The sequence below is a fragment of the Ambystoma mexicanum genome, chromosome 4q, assembly GCF_040938575.1.
Source record: "Ambystoma mexicanum isolate Mex_15411 chromosome 4q, UKY_AmexF1_1, whole genome shotgun sequence".
In the NCBI taxonomy this organism is placed as follows: Eukaryota; Metazoa; Chordata; class Amphibia; order Caudata; family Ambystomatidae; genus Ambystoma; species Ambystoma mexicanum.
In genome coordinates, this window is record NC_090928.1 from 756,080,544 (window position 1) to 756,092,959 (window position 12,416).

General features: G+C 53.1%; 1 protein-coding gene across 2 annotated transcripts in view; it reads right to left on the minus strand.

The window, feature by feature from the left end:
• ESF1 (ESF1 nucleolar pre-rRNA processing protein homolog) overlaps positions 1-12,416 on the minus strand; it is a 906,650-nt gene that overhangs the window by 372,076 nt on the left and 522,158 nt on the right. The gene's annotated exons all lie outside the window — the stretch shown is intronic.

A 12,416-nucleotide genomic window follows, 5' to 3' on the forward strand; every position in this document is an offset into this window, starting at 1 on the left:
GGTGTGGTGCACGGAAGCAAAATGGGGAAAGGTTACAACGGGCTCCTCGGGTGGAGCCATAATTTGCTTGCTCCATCTCGATGAATGACACACTTTTTTCGCTGACAGTGGGGTCGTTCGTTAAATGTGCGGGCCTCAACACTCCAACCAAAAGGTCACTGGTGGTGAGGGAATTCACCAGGCTCCTACTTCAATTTTTGTTTTTACATGAAACACACTGGGTTAAAGAGAAAGTGCCTAATATCAAGCCTAGAGCCATTCAGCATGTGTTCGCCTCCCCCTATATATCGAAGATAAGAGGGGTTGCCCTCCTGGTCTCGCCCGATGCTCACTTCACACCCTGCACTCATAAAACCGATCCAGACGGGCAGTATGTCACGGTCAAGGGAGATGTGAGAGACAAACTATTCACCCTAGTGTGCATATATGCCCCAAATGAGGCAAAGGATCTCTTCTGGGAGGGGATGAAGGTCATTGCTTTTGTAGAAGGGAACCTATTGGTGGGAGAAGACTTTAACATGGTCCATTGCCCAGAGAAGGATAGGAAATCTCCCAACCCGACTTCAGACTCTCACCTCCAGAAAAGGTTGGCCGCGGCATTTCATAGGGTTAACGAGGAAGGAACAAGTTACTTACCTGTAACTGTTGTTCTCCAGCATGGGTCTGGCATGGATTCACATGCTCATGAATATACCCCGTCGTCAGGCTGGGAATCCTCGGTAAAGAAAAATCAGTATCAGTTTCGTTTCTGATCTGTCTTTCGTAGTAGTAACTGATCTCTGCGTCATACTGACCACAGCCAATGACTGCCACCTCCCTAAGCCCCGCCCCTGGCAGCCATCTTCAGATTTGGTAGCACGTGAAGAGGCAGTATGACCAAGTGAAGAGCCGCAGAGGGGTAGGCGGGAGGGTTCGCATGTGAATCCATGCCAGACCCATGCTGGAGAACAACAGTTACAGGTAAGTAACTTGTTCCTTCTCCAGCATGGGGTCTGGCATGGATTCACATGCTCATGAATAAAAGAATACATAGCAGTACACACATGCACAACCACGGGAGGTGGCAAAGGCTCAACATTAAGCATTACATCAAAACTCAACATTAAGCAATTCTTACCTCCTCACCAGGCTCAACTTAGGCGAACAGGTTGCGCAGCACTGCTTTGCCGACCCTGGACTCCTCCCTGGAATCCCGATCGAGGCAGTAGAATTTCGTGAAGGTGTGCGTCGACCTCCACGTAGCAGCCCTGCAGATGTCCAGCAAGGGCACACCAGATAGGAACGCCGTGGTAGCTGCGATCGCTCTGGTGGAATGGGCTCTCGGACGGCCAGGCAGCGGTTGGTTTGCCAACCGATGGCAGTACATGATACAGCCGGAGAGCCATCTGGAAATGGAAGCCTTCGAGAGAGCCTTCCCCTGATTGACAGGTCCAAAGTTCACAAAAAGTTGTGACGTCTTCCGAAAACTCTTCGTGCGGTCCACGTAGAACTTCAGCGCTCTAGCCACATCCAGCGAGTGCAAAGTCCTTTCAGCCGGCGACGAAGGCGACGGGAAGAAAACAGGCAACACCAAGGGTTCGTTGAGGTGGAAGTCCGACGGCACCTTGGGCATGAAGGAGGGGTGCGTCCTGAGCACTACCCTCGTGTCGTGAAAAGTCAAGTACGGGGGCTTGCAGGAAAGGGCCTGGATCTCTCCCACCCGTCGTGCGGAAGTGATGGCCACAAGAAACGCTGTTTTCCACGACAAGAACTTCAACGGAGCCGAGTGCAGAGGCTCGAACGGAGGTCCCATGAGCTTGGTCAGCACCACGTTGAGCTCCCACGCCGGGGCCGGGGCCTTCACCAGCGGGAACGATCTGAACAGTCCCTTCATGAATTTCTTCACCAGACGATGAGACCACAAAGACGACCGTCCCGTGGTTCTGGTGTATCGGGAGATCGCAGCAAGATGAATCTTGATGGAAGCGTGCGCCAGTCCAGCCTTGGCCAGCGTCAGCAGGTACGGCAGTACTTGGGGAGCCGTAATCCGTAGAGGGTTAATCTTCTGTGCGTGGCACCAGACAGAGAACCTCTTCCATTTGTGTCCGTAGCATTTAAGAGTTGAGGACGCCCTGGCTTTGCAAGAACCTCTCTGCAGTCGGCCGGTATGTCGTAACCTCCAAACTCTAACGCTGCAGGAGCCAGGCCTGCAAGTTCAGCGACTTCGGGTCGTGATGGAGGATGGCGCCTCCTTCCCTGGAGAGAAGATCCGCGTCCACTGGCAGTTTGATTGACGGGGACGCTGACAAGTCCAGAAGGTCCGGGAACCATATCTGCCTCGGCCACGCAAGTGCGACGAGGATCATCCTGCACCGTGACCTCTTGAGCTGGTTGATGAGCTGGATCAGCAGCGGCAATGGAGGGAACGCATATAGGAACAGGCCCACCCAGGGGAACGAGAAAGCATCGCCCATGCTCCTCGGCTGGGGAAACCTGCTGGCGAACCTCCGGCACTTGGAGTTCGTCGCCGTCGCGAACAGCTCGATCTGGGGTGTGCCCCACCGTCGGAAGAGGCGGTCCATTAGATCCTGTCGTAGTTCCCACTCGTGGCACGAGCGTAGCTCTCTGCTGAGCTAGTCGGCGATGGTGTTTTTTTATTCCTGCCAGATGAAACGGCACCAGAAAATCCCTTGGGCGACGGCCCAATGCCACAGATACTGTGCCTCCTTGGACAGGGCTGGGGATCTGGTACCGTCCTGCTTCCTGATGTAGAACATGGTGGTGGTGTTGTCGGTGAAGATCCTCACCACCTTGCCCTTGAGGGACGGAAGAAAGGACCTGAGGGCCCAAAACACTGCACAGAGTTCCAGGACGTTGATATGGAGGGACCTCTCCGCCGGCAGCCTAAGACCCCTCGCGTGCAGGTTTTTGGTGTGCGCTCCCCATCCCTCCAGGGAGGCATCCGTGGTCACTGTCTTCTGGTGGCCTAGGGTCTGGAAGTCCATGCCCGCCGTCAGATGCGCGCGGGTGCCCCACCACCGGATCGCTCGTCGGAAACTCTCGTCGAGTGTGATCCTGTCCTCGAAGGTGCCCGTCGTCTGGATCCAGAGCGCGTCCAGGAACTCCTGCAACGGGCGCATCCGGAGCCTGCACAGGCGGATGAGATAAATGCAAGAAGACATCATTCCGAGGAGGGACTTGATGGACCTCACCCTGGCCGCGTCCGCAACCAGCATCCGCTGCACCTTGCCCAAGATGGCCCTCGCGTCCTTTCCTCCGACGGAGAGGCCAGAAGCGACACTGTGTCGAGCTTCGCTCCCAGAAACAGTGCGTCTTGCGCGGGCACCAGGTGGGACTTGGCGTAGTTTATGGAGAATCCCAGGTCCGTGAGTAGTTGGACGGTCCTTGCCGTGTGCTCCACGGCGAGCTCCTTCGTCTTTGCTCGGATGAGCCAGTCGTCCAGGTAGGGGTAGACGTGGATCCCCTCTAGGCGCAGCCGCGCCGCCACTGGTGCGAGGCACTTGGTGAACACCCTGGGTGCCGACCTCAATCCGAAGGGAAGGGCTCTGAACTGGTAGTGACGCCCTTGGACCACGAATCTGAGAAACTTTCGGTGTCCCTTTAGGATGGGGATTTGGAAGTAGGCATCCTCCAAATCCAACGACGACAGGAAATCGCCCTCCTCCAGTTGACCCAGGACGTGTTGGAGGGTGACCATCCGGAACTTCTGTGCCTTGATGAATTTGTTCAGTCGTCGTAGGTCCAGGATGGGACGCCATCCTCCCGTCTTCTTCTTCACGAGGAAGTATCTTGAGTAAACTCCGGAGCCCCGAAGCCACTTTGGGACGAGCTCGATGGCGCCCTTCTTGAGCATCGCCTTTAGAGAAGTTGAGGGACGTGATGTTCCTTCCTGGCCACACGGGGGACGCGCGGGCACCTCTTTAGAAACTTGAGCGCGTGACCCTGAGCCAGGGCGTCCAGCACCCAACGGTCGGTGGAGATGGACTCCCACATGCTGACGAAGCTCGCCAGCCGGTCTCCCACCGGGGTGCTTCGGTGGGGGCCCGACCCCACGGCCGGTTCAGTCCTGCTTCGACGAGGCTTTGCTGCCTTGTCCTCCTTGGCGACGACGGCGGGGTCCGCCCGACTTGCCTCGTCCCCTGTAGGCTTCCTGTGACGACGAACGGGCCGCTTGACGATAGGTGGAAAATCCGCCGCTGGAACCTTTGGAGGCACCCTGTTTGCCTCAGCCGCTCCGAAACGGCGGCCGTCGTTGCTGGAGAACACCAAGAGCCCGGGCAGTCTCCGTGTCCGCCTTGATGGCTTGTAGGGAATCGTCCACTGTTTTCCCAAACAGGTTGCTCCCGTCGAACGGCATTTCCAAGACTCTGGTCTGCACGTCCTGACGGAAGTCAGTAGCCTTGAGCCATCCACGCCGCCTAAGGCACACGCCGTTGCCCAACTGGCGAAATCCAGTGTCAGCGATGTCCGTCGCTATCTTAATGGCGCTACGATAGCCAAGGCGTTGGCAGCCTTAATCGTCGTCGCTGCCGATGAGATGACTCTGCGTCCCATCGTGTCCAATTTCTTTCCCTCGCCGTCCGGCGGGGAGGTTGACGTAGAGGCCGCGCCCCCCCCCCCGCTTTCTTCCTGGCCGCCGCGGAGACGACAGAGTCCGGGGTCGGCTGTGCCCGAAGGCACAAGGGGGCCGCGTCCGGGACCCGGTACTTCTTCTCGTACCGATCCCTTCTCGCCGGCCTTGTGGATGGGTTCTTGAGGAGGGAGAGACCCTCATCCCAGATATCGTCCAGTAGAGGTACAGCGAGGACCGTCTTCCTCTTGGTCGCGCGCCGTTGATAAAGGAAACCTTCATTCTTCTTCTCTTCCAGGCAGAGCTGGAAAAGCTCGTATGCCCTGGCGATCATGGCGTGAAACGATCCAATCTCGTCGGGCGGGGAAGCCCGGGTGGGAGGTGACGACGGGAGATCCTCGTCGTAAACCTCGTCGTCTGTACCAGTCGCGGCCGTGTCAGTCCCTGTATCATCCCCACGTGTCGTGGACGGGGAGGAGGGCTGAGCACGGCGCGATGGTTGAAAAGGAGGTGGAGGATGAATCCTTCTTCTCTTAAGAGGAGAGCTCCCAGAAGGGCCTGGAACCGGGTCCCCCGTCGGGAGCGGTTCCTCCGTTGGTGGTAACGGCAGTCTCGTCCTTATCTCCGAGCATAAGGACTGTACAGCCAACAAAATGGCCGCCGAGTTGTCTTGCGGCACTGGTTGAGGGGGTTCCGATGGGCGATCAGGAGCCCCGTCGGCACCCTCGACGTTCTCGTCGTCTCCCACGTCGGGGTCCCTCCCGACAGGATGGTCTTCTTCCACGCCAGCGCCGTGGCCTAAGACTTCGATCAGCTCCTCCTCAGAGGTTGAGGCCGAATCCACGATGACCTCCTGCCGCCCCTTTTTCTTCTCCGTCGGAGGTTTCACGGGGGTCCTGTCGATTGGCATGAAAGAGGACTCCCTCTGCGGTGGCAGGGAGATTCTGGGCCCGAGGTCGCCACCACTGGTGTAGCCTCCACAGGCTGAGCTAGGGCCACCGCGACTGTCTCGATAGAGGCCTTGGCCGGATGGATCAAGGCTTTCACCACCTTAAGTGCGCTCACCGCCTTCTCCTTGGGGGGAGGGTCACCACCTCGCTCCCCCTCCGATGGGGCCTTCGAGCACGACCGGGGTCTCTCCAGGAGCTTCACCGGGTGCTTGGCCTTCCTCTTACCTGAGCCAGAGCGTTGGCTCGTGGTTGATGACGCCGGGGAGGATGCGCCCTGCCTGGCGCCCGTAGAGCCCGACCGTTCGGCGCTCCCGGTGCCAGCGGACTCGCGGTGCTTGGCCTTCTGTTGGACCCCCGTCGCCGGGGCGCCCTCAAAGGTCTTAGAAGACCGCTCGGACTTCTTCTTCTTCTCGCCTGACGGGCTCTTCCCTTCCAGCCAGTTGGCGAGACGCAGATGGCGGTCCTTCATGGTCCGCTCCGACATATTGCCGCAAAACGCACAGTCCTTCTCCACGTGCGTCTTGTCCTCATGCAGGCAGTAAAGGCAAAGGGAGTGTTTGTCCTCCTTAAAGCTGAAGCTTTCTGAAGCTAGCATCCAGGGCAGACCCTGAACAGCTTTCTGGGCGTCGAGCTTCCCTTCTCCTGGGCCATGCTCGAGAAGGGCCTGAGAAACTTATGGAGTCCTCCAAAAGCGTGGCTCGACGAAATCTTCACCCTTGAGGGGCGTAGAAGAATCCGACACGGGTCCCCGTTGATCGGATAAAGAAACGGTGGAGCTTGAGGCTATTTTGACCGAAAAAGAGAACATTTTCCTAAGAAAAAACGCGAAAAAAGCACTAACGCTCGAGACCAATAGCACGAGGATCCTAACACTTGAACGTGCGGTAAAAATCTGAAGATGGCTGCCAGGGGCGGGGCTTAGGGAGATGGCAGTCATTGGCTGTGGTCAGTATGACGGTGAGATCAGTGATTGGTTACTACTACGAAAGACAGATCAGAAACGAAACTGATACTGATTTTTCTTTACCGAGGATTCCCAGCCTGACGACGGGGAATATTCATGAGCATGTGAATCCATGCCAGACCCCATGCTGGAGAACTGGGCTTACTAGATGCACATATTGCAAAACAGGGCTGTGATCCAGGCTTCACCTTTTTTCCAAAGACACATACGACGCTCTCTAGAATCGACTACATCCTCCTACACTCTTCGCTCCGGGACTATTTTGCCATTAATGATAATGGGGAAATGGGGGTCTGGGACGCTTTCAAAGCTACCATTAGAGGCACTCTCATGGAGATGGGCTCGAGGAGAAAGAGGGAAAGGGGCCATGAGAAAAGAAATTGCGGGAAAAGATTGCAGCCATCCAACCCGGGGGAAAATTAAAGACACAAATGTTCCCGGGCAAGTGGGAGGAATTACAACAACTCAAATCGAAGATAGCCGCCCTCCTTGTTGGCCAGACGGAAAGTAAGTTAGCCTTCTTAAAGCAGAAATATGTGGAGAAAGGAGAAAAAGCAGATGGGATACTAGCCTGGAAGCTTAGGGACCACCGGGTCAGCAGAAGAGTGAAGTCGCTTCGCTCTTCCGGAGAAGAGAATATTCTTAGAGATGACTCTATAGCAGACCAATTCAGGCAGTACTACGAACACTTATACTCCTCAGAATACTTTGGGGACGGCACAATAGTTGACCGGTTTCTAGACTCTTTGCCTATTCCCCGTCTCCCTCCCGACAAGGCTGACCCCTTGGGGCTCCAAATCACCCTGCAAGAAGTAGTGGATACAATCTCCTCTTTAAAGAGTGGTACGGCTCTGGGAGATGATGGTTTCATGGTGCGTTTCTATAAGACTTTCTGCTCCACATTGGCCCCGTTCATGACCAAAATGAATAATGCTGCCCTAGAAACGGGAGCCCTCCCGCTGTCCATGATGTCTGCCCTTATCGTGGTTCTCCCTAAGGAGGGGAAAGACCCCTCTGAATGTCAGTCATACCACCCCATTTCCCGCCTCAACACAGACGTTAAAATCCTGGCCAAACTCTTGGCCAATAGGCTGGCGAAACATCTTCCGTCTCTGGTCCATGGAGACCAAGTTGGCTTCACCCAGTCGGCAGGGTTCAGACAATATGAGGAAGACGCCGGACCTCATGCACAAGGCCAGGAGGCAGAACCTGGAGGGTTACCTTAATTCACTGGACTCAGAAAAGGCCTTCGGCTGTGTCGAATGGCCTTACATGGGGAAGGTGCTCCAAAAAATGGGCTTTGGCGTGAGGTTCTGTGGTTGGGTCTCAGCTTTATACAATGGTCCCATGGCTAGGGTCTTGGTTATTGGATGCACATCAACAGCCATACATCTTTCCAGAGGCACCCACAAGGGGTGTCCCCTATCCCCCCTTTTATACGCGCTGGAGATAGAGCCTCTCGCTATCGCGATCAGGGCGGACAGTGGGATCTCTGGAGTTCAGTGTGGTGAATGCAAATTTAAATTGTCATTGTTCGCGGACGACATACTAGCCCTACCTGTCGGATCTCCCGGAATCGCTTCCCCGATTGCTTGACCTCATTGGCTTCTTCGGCTCATTCTCAGGGCTTAAAGTTAATGTATACAAACACTTGAAATTGTCACCTCTAAATGATTGCGCAGCCCTGAGCAAATGGTAAATGTCCTATTCAAATTGAGTGTGTAACTGGACAACAGATACGGTGAAACAAAGAGTCCAAAGCAAGTAGATTCTTCAGTCAAAATACGCTGTCGAAACAGATTTTATGAAATGATGCAAAAACAATGAACTGCACAACACTGATTTCGTGAAGCGTTTGGACTTTGGCCACAGTGGGGAACCAGCCCCTGAACTCACAGGTATGGGCTTGACAGTACCTTCAGAGTATCTCGCTGTTAGAACGATTTTCACAAATATTCATGTTATTTGACCCATCTGCGGAATTGGGTTTTGATGCATTGTCTTTCCTTGGCAGTTGCAACGTTTGAACAAACTCCCATGTTCTGGGAATGTACCACACTGTATCAGTAACAGAGACTGCTTCAGGTATTGCTGTCCATTATTTTTACGCATTTGGATTTTTTTTGACAACCCATTCAAGTCATAAGTCGATCTCTTGTCAAGGCAACTCATGCCTTGGGCTTCTTTGTTTATGTATTTTTCAGTTATTTGCCGCTTATTTTCTTGAGGAGAATCAACTACTTTAGAATTGGCCCATATATCTGCCCCCCCCAGGAGGGCTTTGGGTTTTCCAACGCAGTTTGAATAACATACGGTAAAACATTTATTCATTCTAACATTTATATCACACACGGGTGACAATGTAACAATACATTTTACCACCATGAGGCGCATGAGGGATGAGCATTTTGATCCTTGGCACAATAGTTTGTTACCTTTGCACTATGCGTGTACATGGGATTAACTAATTGTAAAAATGTACCAGTTGTTTATTCATTTAGGATTCAGGCTTATGGTGTTTTTTTTTTTTCTCTCTTTTTTACATATTTTGTTCTCATCATATGGACATTCACATATTGGCACTTCGACCGCGATTTTTGGTTCAACAATATATGGTAATAAATTAAATGTTTTTTATTTACTCCTTATTTACTTGGAATATGTTTCACATTGAAATGGTTGCTTTGCTCTTTGACATGATGTAATGTACATATGGGCTTTTTTCTTTCTTGTTTGCATTTCTCTTCTTTAACCCTGGCCTCCTCTTCTTCCTCTGCTGGTTAATTTTGTTTAAATTTCAAATGTTCTTATCTTTATGGCATGATTACATAATATATTGCTGTATTTGAATGCATATGAATCATACTAACACCACAGTCTTGCCTTGAAAAGGACCCGTTGTTCTGGGTCGAAACACGTGTCGGCAGTCTTGTTTTTGCATCATTTCATAAAATCTGTTTCGACAGCGTATTTTGACTGAAGAATCTACTTGCTTTGGACTCTTTGTTTCACCGTATCTGTTGTCCAGTTACACACTCAATTTGAATAGGACATTTACCATTTGCTCAGGGCTGCGCAATCATTTAGAGGTGACAATTTCAAGTGTTTGTATCTATTAGCAGTTTATGAGGTGACTGCTGGTCCCTCTTTCGTGCAGCAACCCAATCTTATTTGGTTTGTAAGGGTCTCATTGACTTTAGTTTGTCTTCTCAAATTTAGTTCTAACCCAGCGCCTCATCACACCGGCACACCTCAATTTTGTTTTTTAAAGTTAATGTAGCCAAGTCTTGTATAATGCCGATGGGTGTCAGGGATTTTGAAATCAGGGGTACAACCGAGGTACAGGGAATTAGAGTTGAATGGGAAGCCACCCCGTACTTGGGTACTATAATTCCTAGGGATCTGGGCCGTGTATTCAAACTTAACTTCCCCCCACTTCTGGCAAAAATCAGCAATGACCTTCTACGCTGGACGCTCCTCACCCTCTCGTGGTTTGGGCACATGACCACAGTCAAAATGAATATTCTGGAAAGCGAGACAGTCCTTTGGGAAGCTTAAGAAGCAACTACAGACATTGGGAGTCAAGTACGGCCTCCTCTTTCCCGCACAATTGAAAATTTATCACAGAGGCACGACGGTCCATTTCGATGATCCTGGAGAAGCGGGGCGCTGGGCGGAGCAGCACATTGAAGGAGACTGGTCCGCAACCCGGGGTAACAACAACAGAAACAGGAACCCCAGACCATCACCGGAGCAACACCCCAGGCCGGACCGGCCACCGCCACCAGATCCGCCAGAAGATGGGGGAGATGAGTCACCGCCATGAACCCGCTGAGGGCCTTGCCCATGGGGTACCTACCTTGTGGTCACTGTCAGTACGAAGCCATGAGACTACTAAAGGCGATTTCACACGTTTGTAATGTGGTAAGCGGGGGATCGCTGCCCTCCCACTTGGGTGTTTAAGAGGGGGTACAACACCATCATAGCCCCCCCACCCACTTTTTGACTTTCTAGTTAAACTTTAATAAGGGCAGTTAAAGCTGACAATCTACTCCTTTTGATTGTCAGCAATGTTGGGTCGACAGGTACTTCAAGTTGGGGTGGGAGGGGGAGGGAGGAGTTAGTTGGGGAACTTTGTTTGTTATTTCAGGACCGACCCTCCCTGGTAGTTCTCCAGGGATGGTGGAGTTCCTGGCCGGTTGGGACCACACCACACAGGCTCAGCGCTTCAGACTTGAATCTTTATCTTTCTCGCACCGCATGCTCACACGCCGGGGCTGCACCCCTAGGGGCAGCCTGCCTATCCCTCTTATACCTCCACCAGATGTCACTTGACCAATCTCACCCACCCATGTCTAGGCGCCCCAGTTCTCTCAAGGTTCTCACCTGGAACGTGAATGGGATGGGTTCCACGATCAAAAGAGGTCTGGTCAAGCAGCTACTCTCCAGATATTCCCCCGACGTGGCTTTGCTCACTGAAACACACCTTGCGGGGGCACACTGTAAATTTTTTCTACGCACCAATTACAAGACTGCCTTTCATGCGGGATACACCATGGGATCCAGGGGCACCCTTATCCTTTTACATAAACAGGTCCAGTTTGTTCTACATGCACTAGAGCAGGACACTCGCGGACGCTACGTGATGGCGCTTGGGACACTCCGGGAAGAAACACTAGGGCTTGTTTCCATTTACTCTCCACCTGGGCTGGGCCAAGAACTTCTTGATGACCCGACCTCCTTGTTGGGTAAGCACCAATCATCAGACAAGTGGTTCCTGGGAGGGGATTTCAATGACGTCATGTGCAATACCTTAGATCGTTCGCACCTTAGACAACGCAACCGGAACCTCCCCACGAAGCTGTTCAACTTTGTGTCTGCCCTGGGTCTTGGTGATGTGTGACGGGAACTGCACCCGGGAACCAGAGGCTACTCGTTCCACTCCGGGGCCCACGGCTCCCTTTCCAGGCTTGACTACCTATTTGTTGCACATACAGACCTGTCCAATATGCTCTCAGCGGACTTGCTCCCCCGGGGGGGTTTCGAACCACTCGCCTCTCCTGGTGGAAAGGCGACTGCATGGAGAGGCCCCCCTAGAACGTGGCGATTGAACACTTACTATTTAGGCAGCTTGGATTTGGTAGACCGCCTCACAGAGGCCTCAACTGAATACTTCGAGATTAATGGTTCTGACGAAACCGACCCGATTGTGCTGTGGGAGCCCTATAAGGCCGTGCTGCGGGGAGAGATAATCTCCTAGACAGCGAACAAAAGAAAGGAGAGGCTCCAGAAGATAACTGAGGCAGAGGAGGAGGTAATCCACAGAGAAAACGAGCACACCCTAGACCCTACCCCACAGACCCATAGGTCCCTTCAACGCGCCAGTGAATGCCTCCGAAACCTTACGTTAGACAATGCCAAAGAGGCCCATTGGGAATCCAGAGCCCGGATATACGAGCTTGGGGATAAAGCCGGTAAGCTGCTGGCTTGGCTTGAGAGGAGGGATGAGGGTCGGCGCTCGGTCCGTGAGATTTTTACCCCGCAGGGAGAGGTCTGTCGGTCAGACGCCGATATAGCAGAAGCCTTCGCCCAATTTTATGCTGAATTATACCAGGCCCCGGAGCTACCGCTGGACCGGACCCTCCTCGATGAGATGGTGCTCCCCTCCCTATCGGATCAGCAACGCGAAATGTTGGACTCTGATCTCTCTGAGGCCGAACTGGTAGAAGCCCTGGAATAGCTGCAACCGGGGAAGACCCCGGGCCCAAACGGATTCCCCATAGAGATATGGCAGAAACTGGGAGGCAATAACATTATCACCTCCCCTGCACCAAATGCTGCTGGCCACGTTAGAGCGGGGCTCTCTCCCGGACGACCTATATAAGGCCACCATAGTGGTCATCCCCAAGCCTGATAAACCCCAAGAGCAATG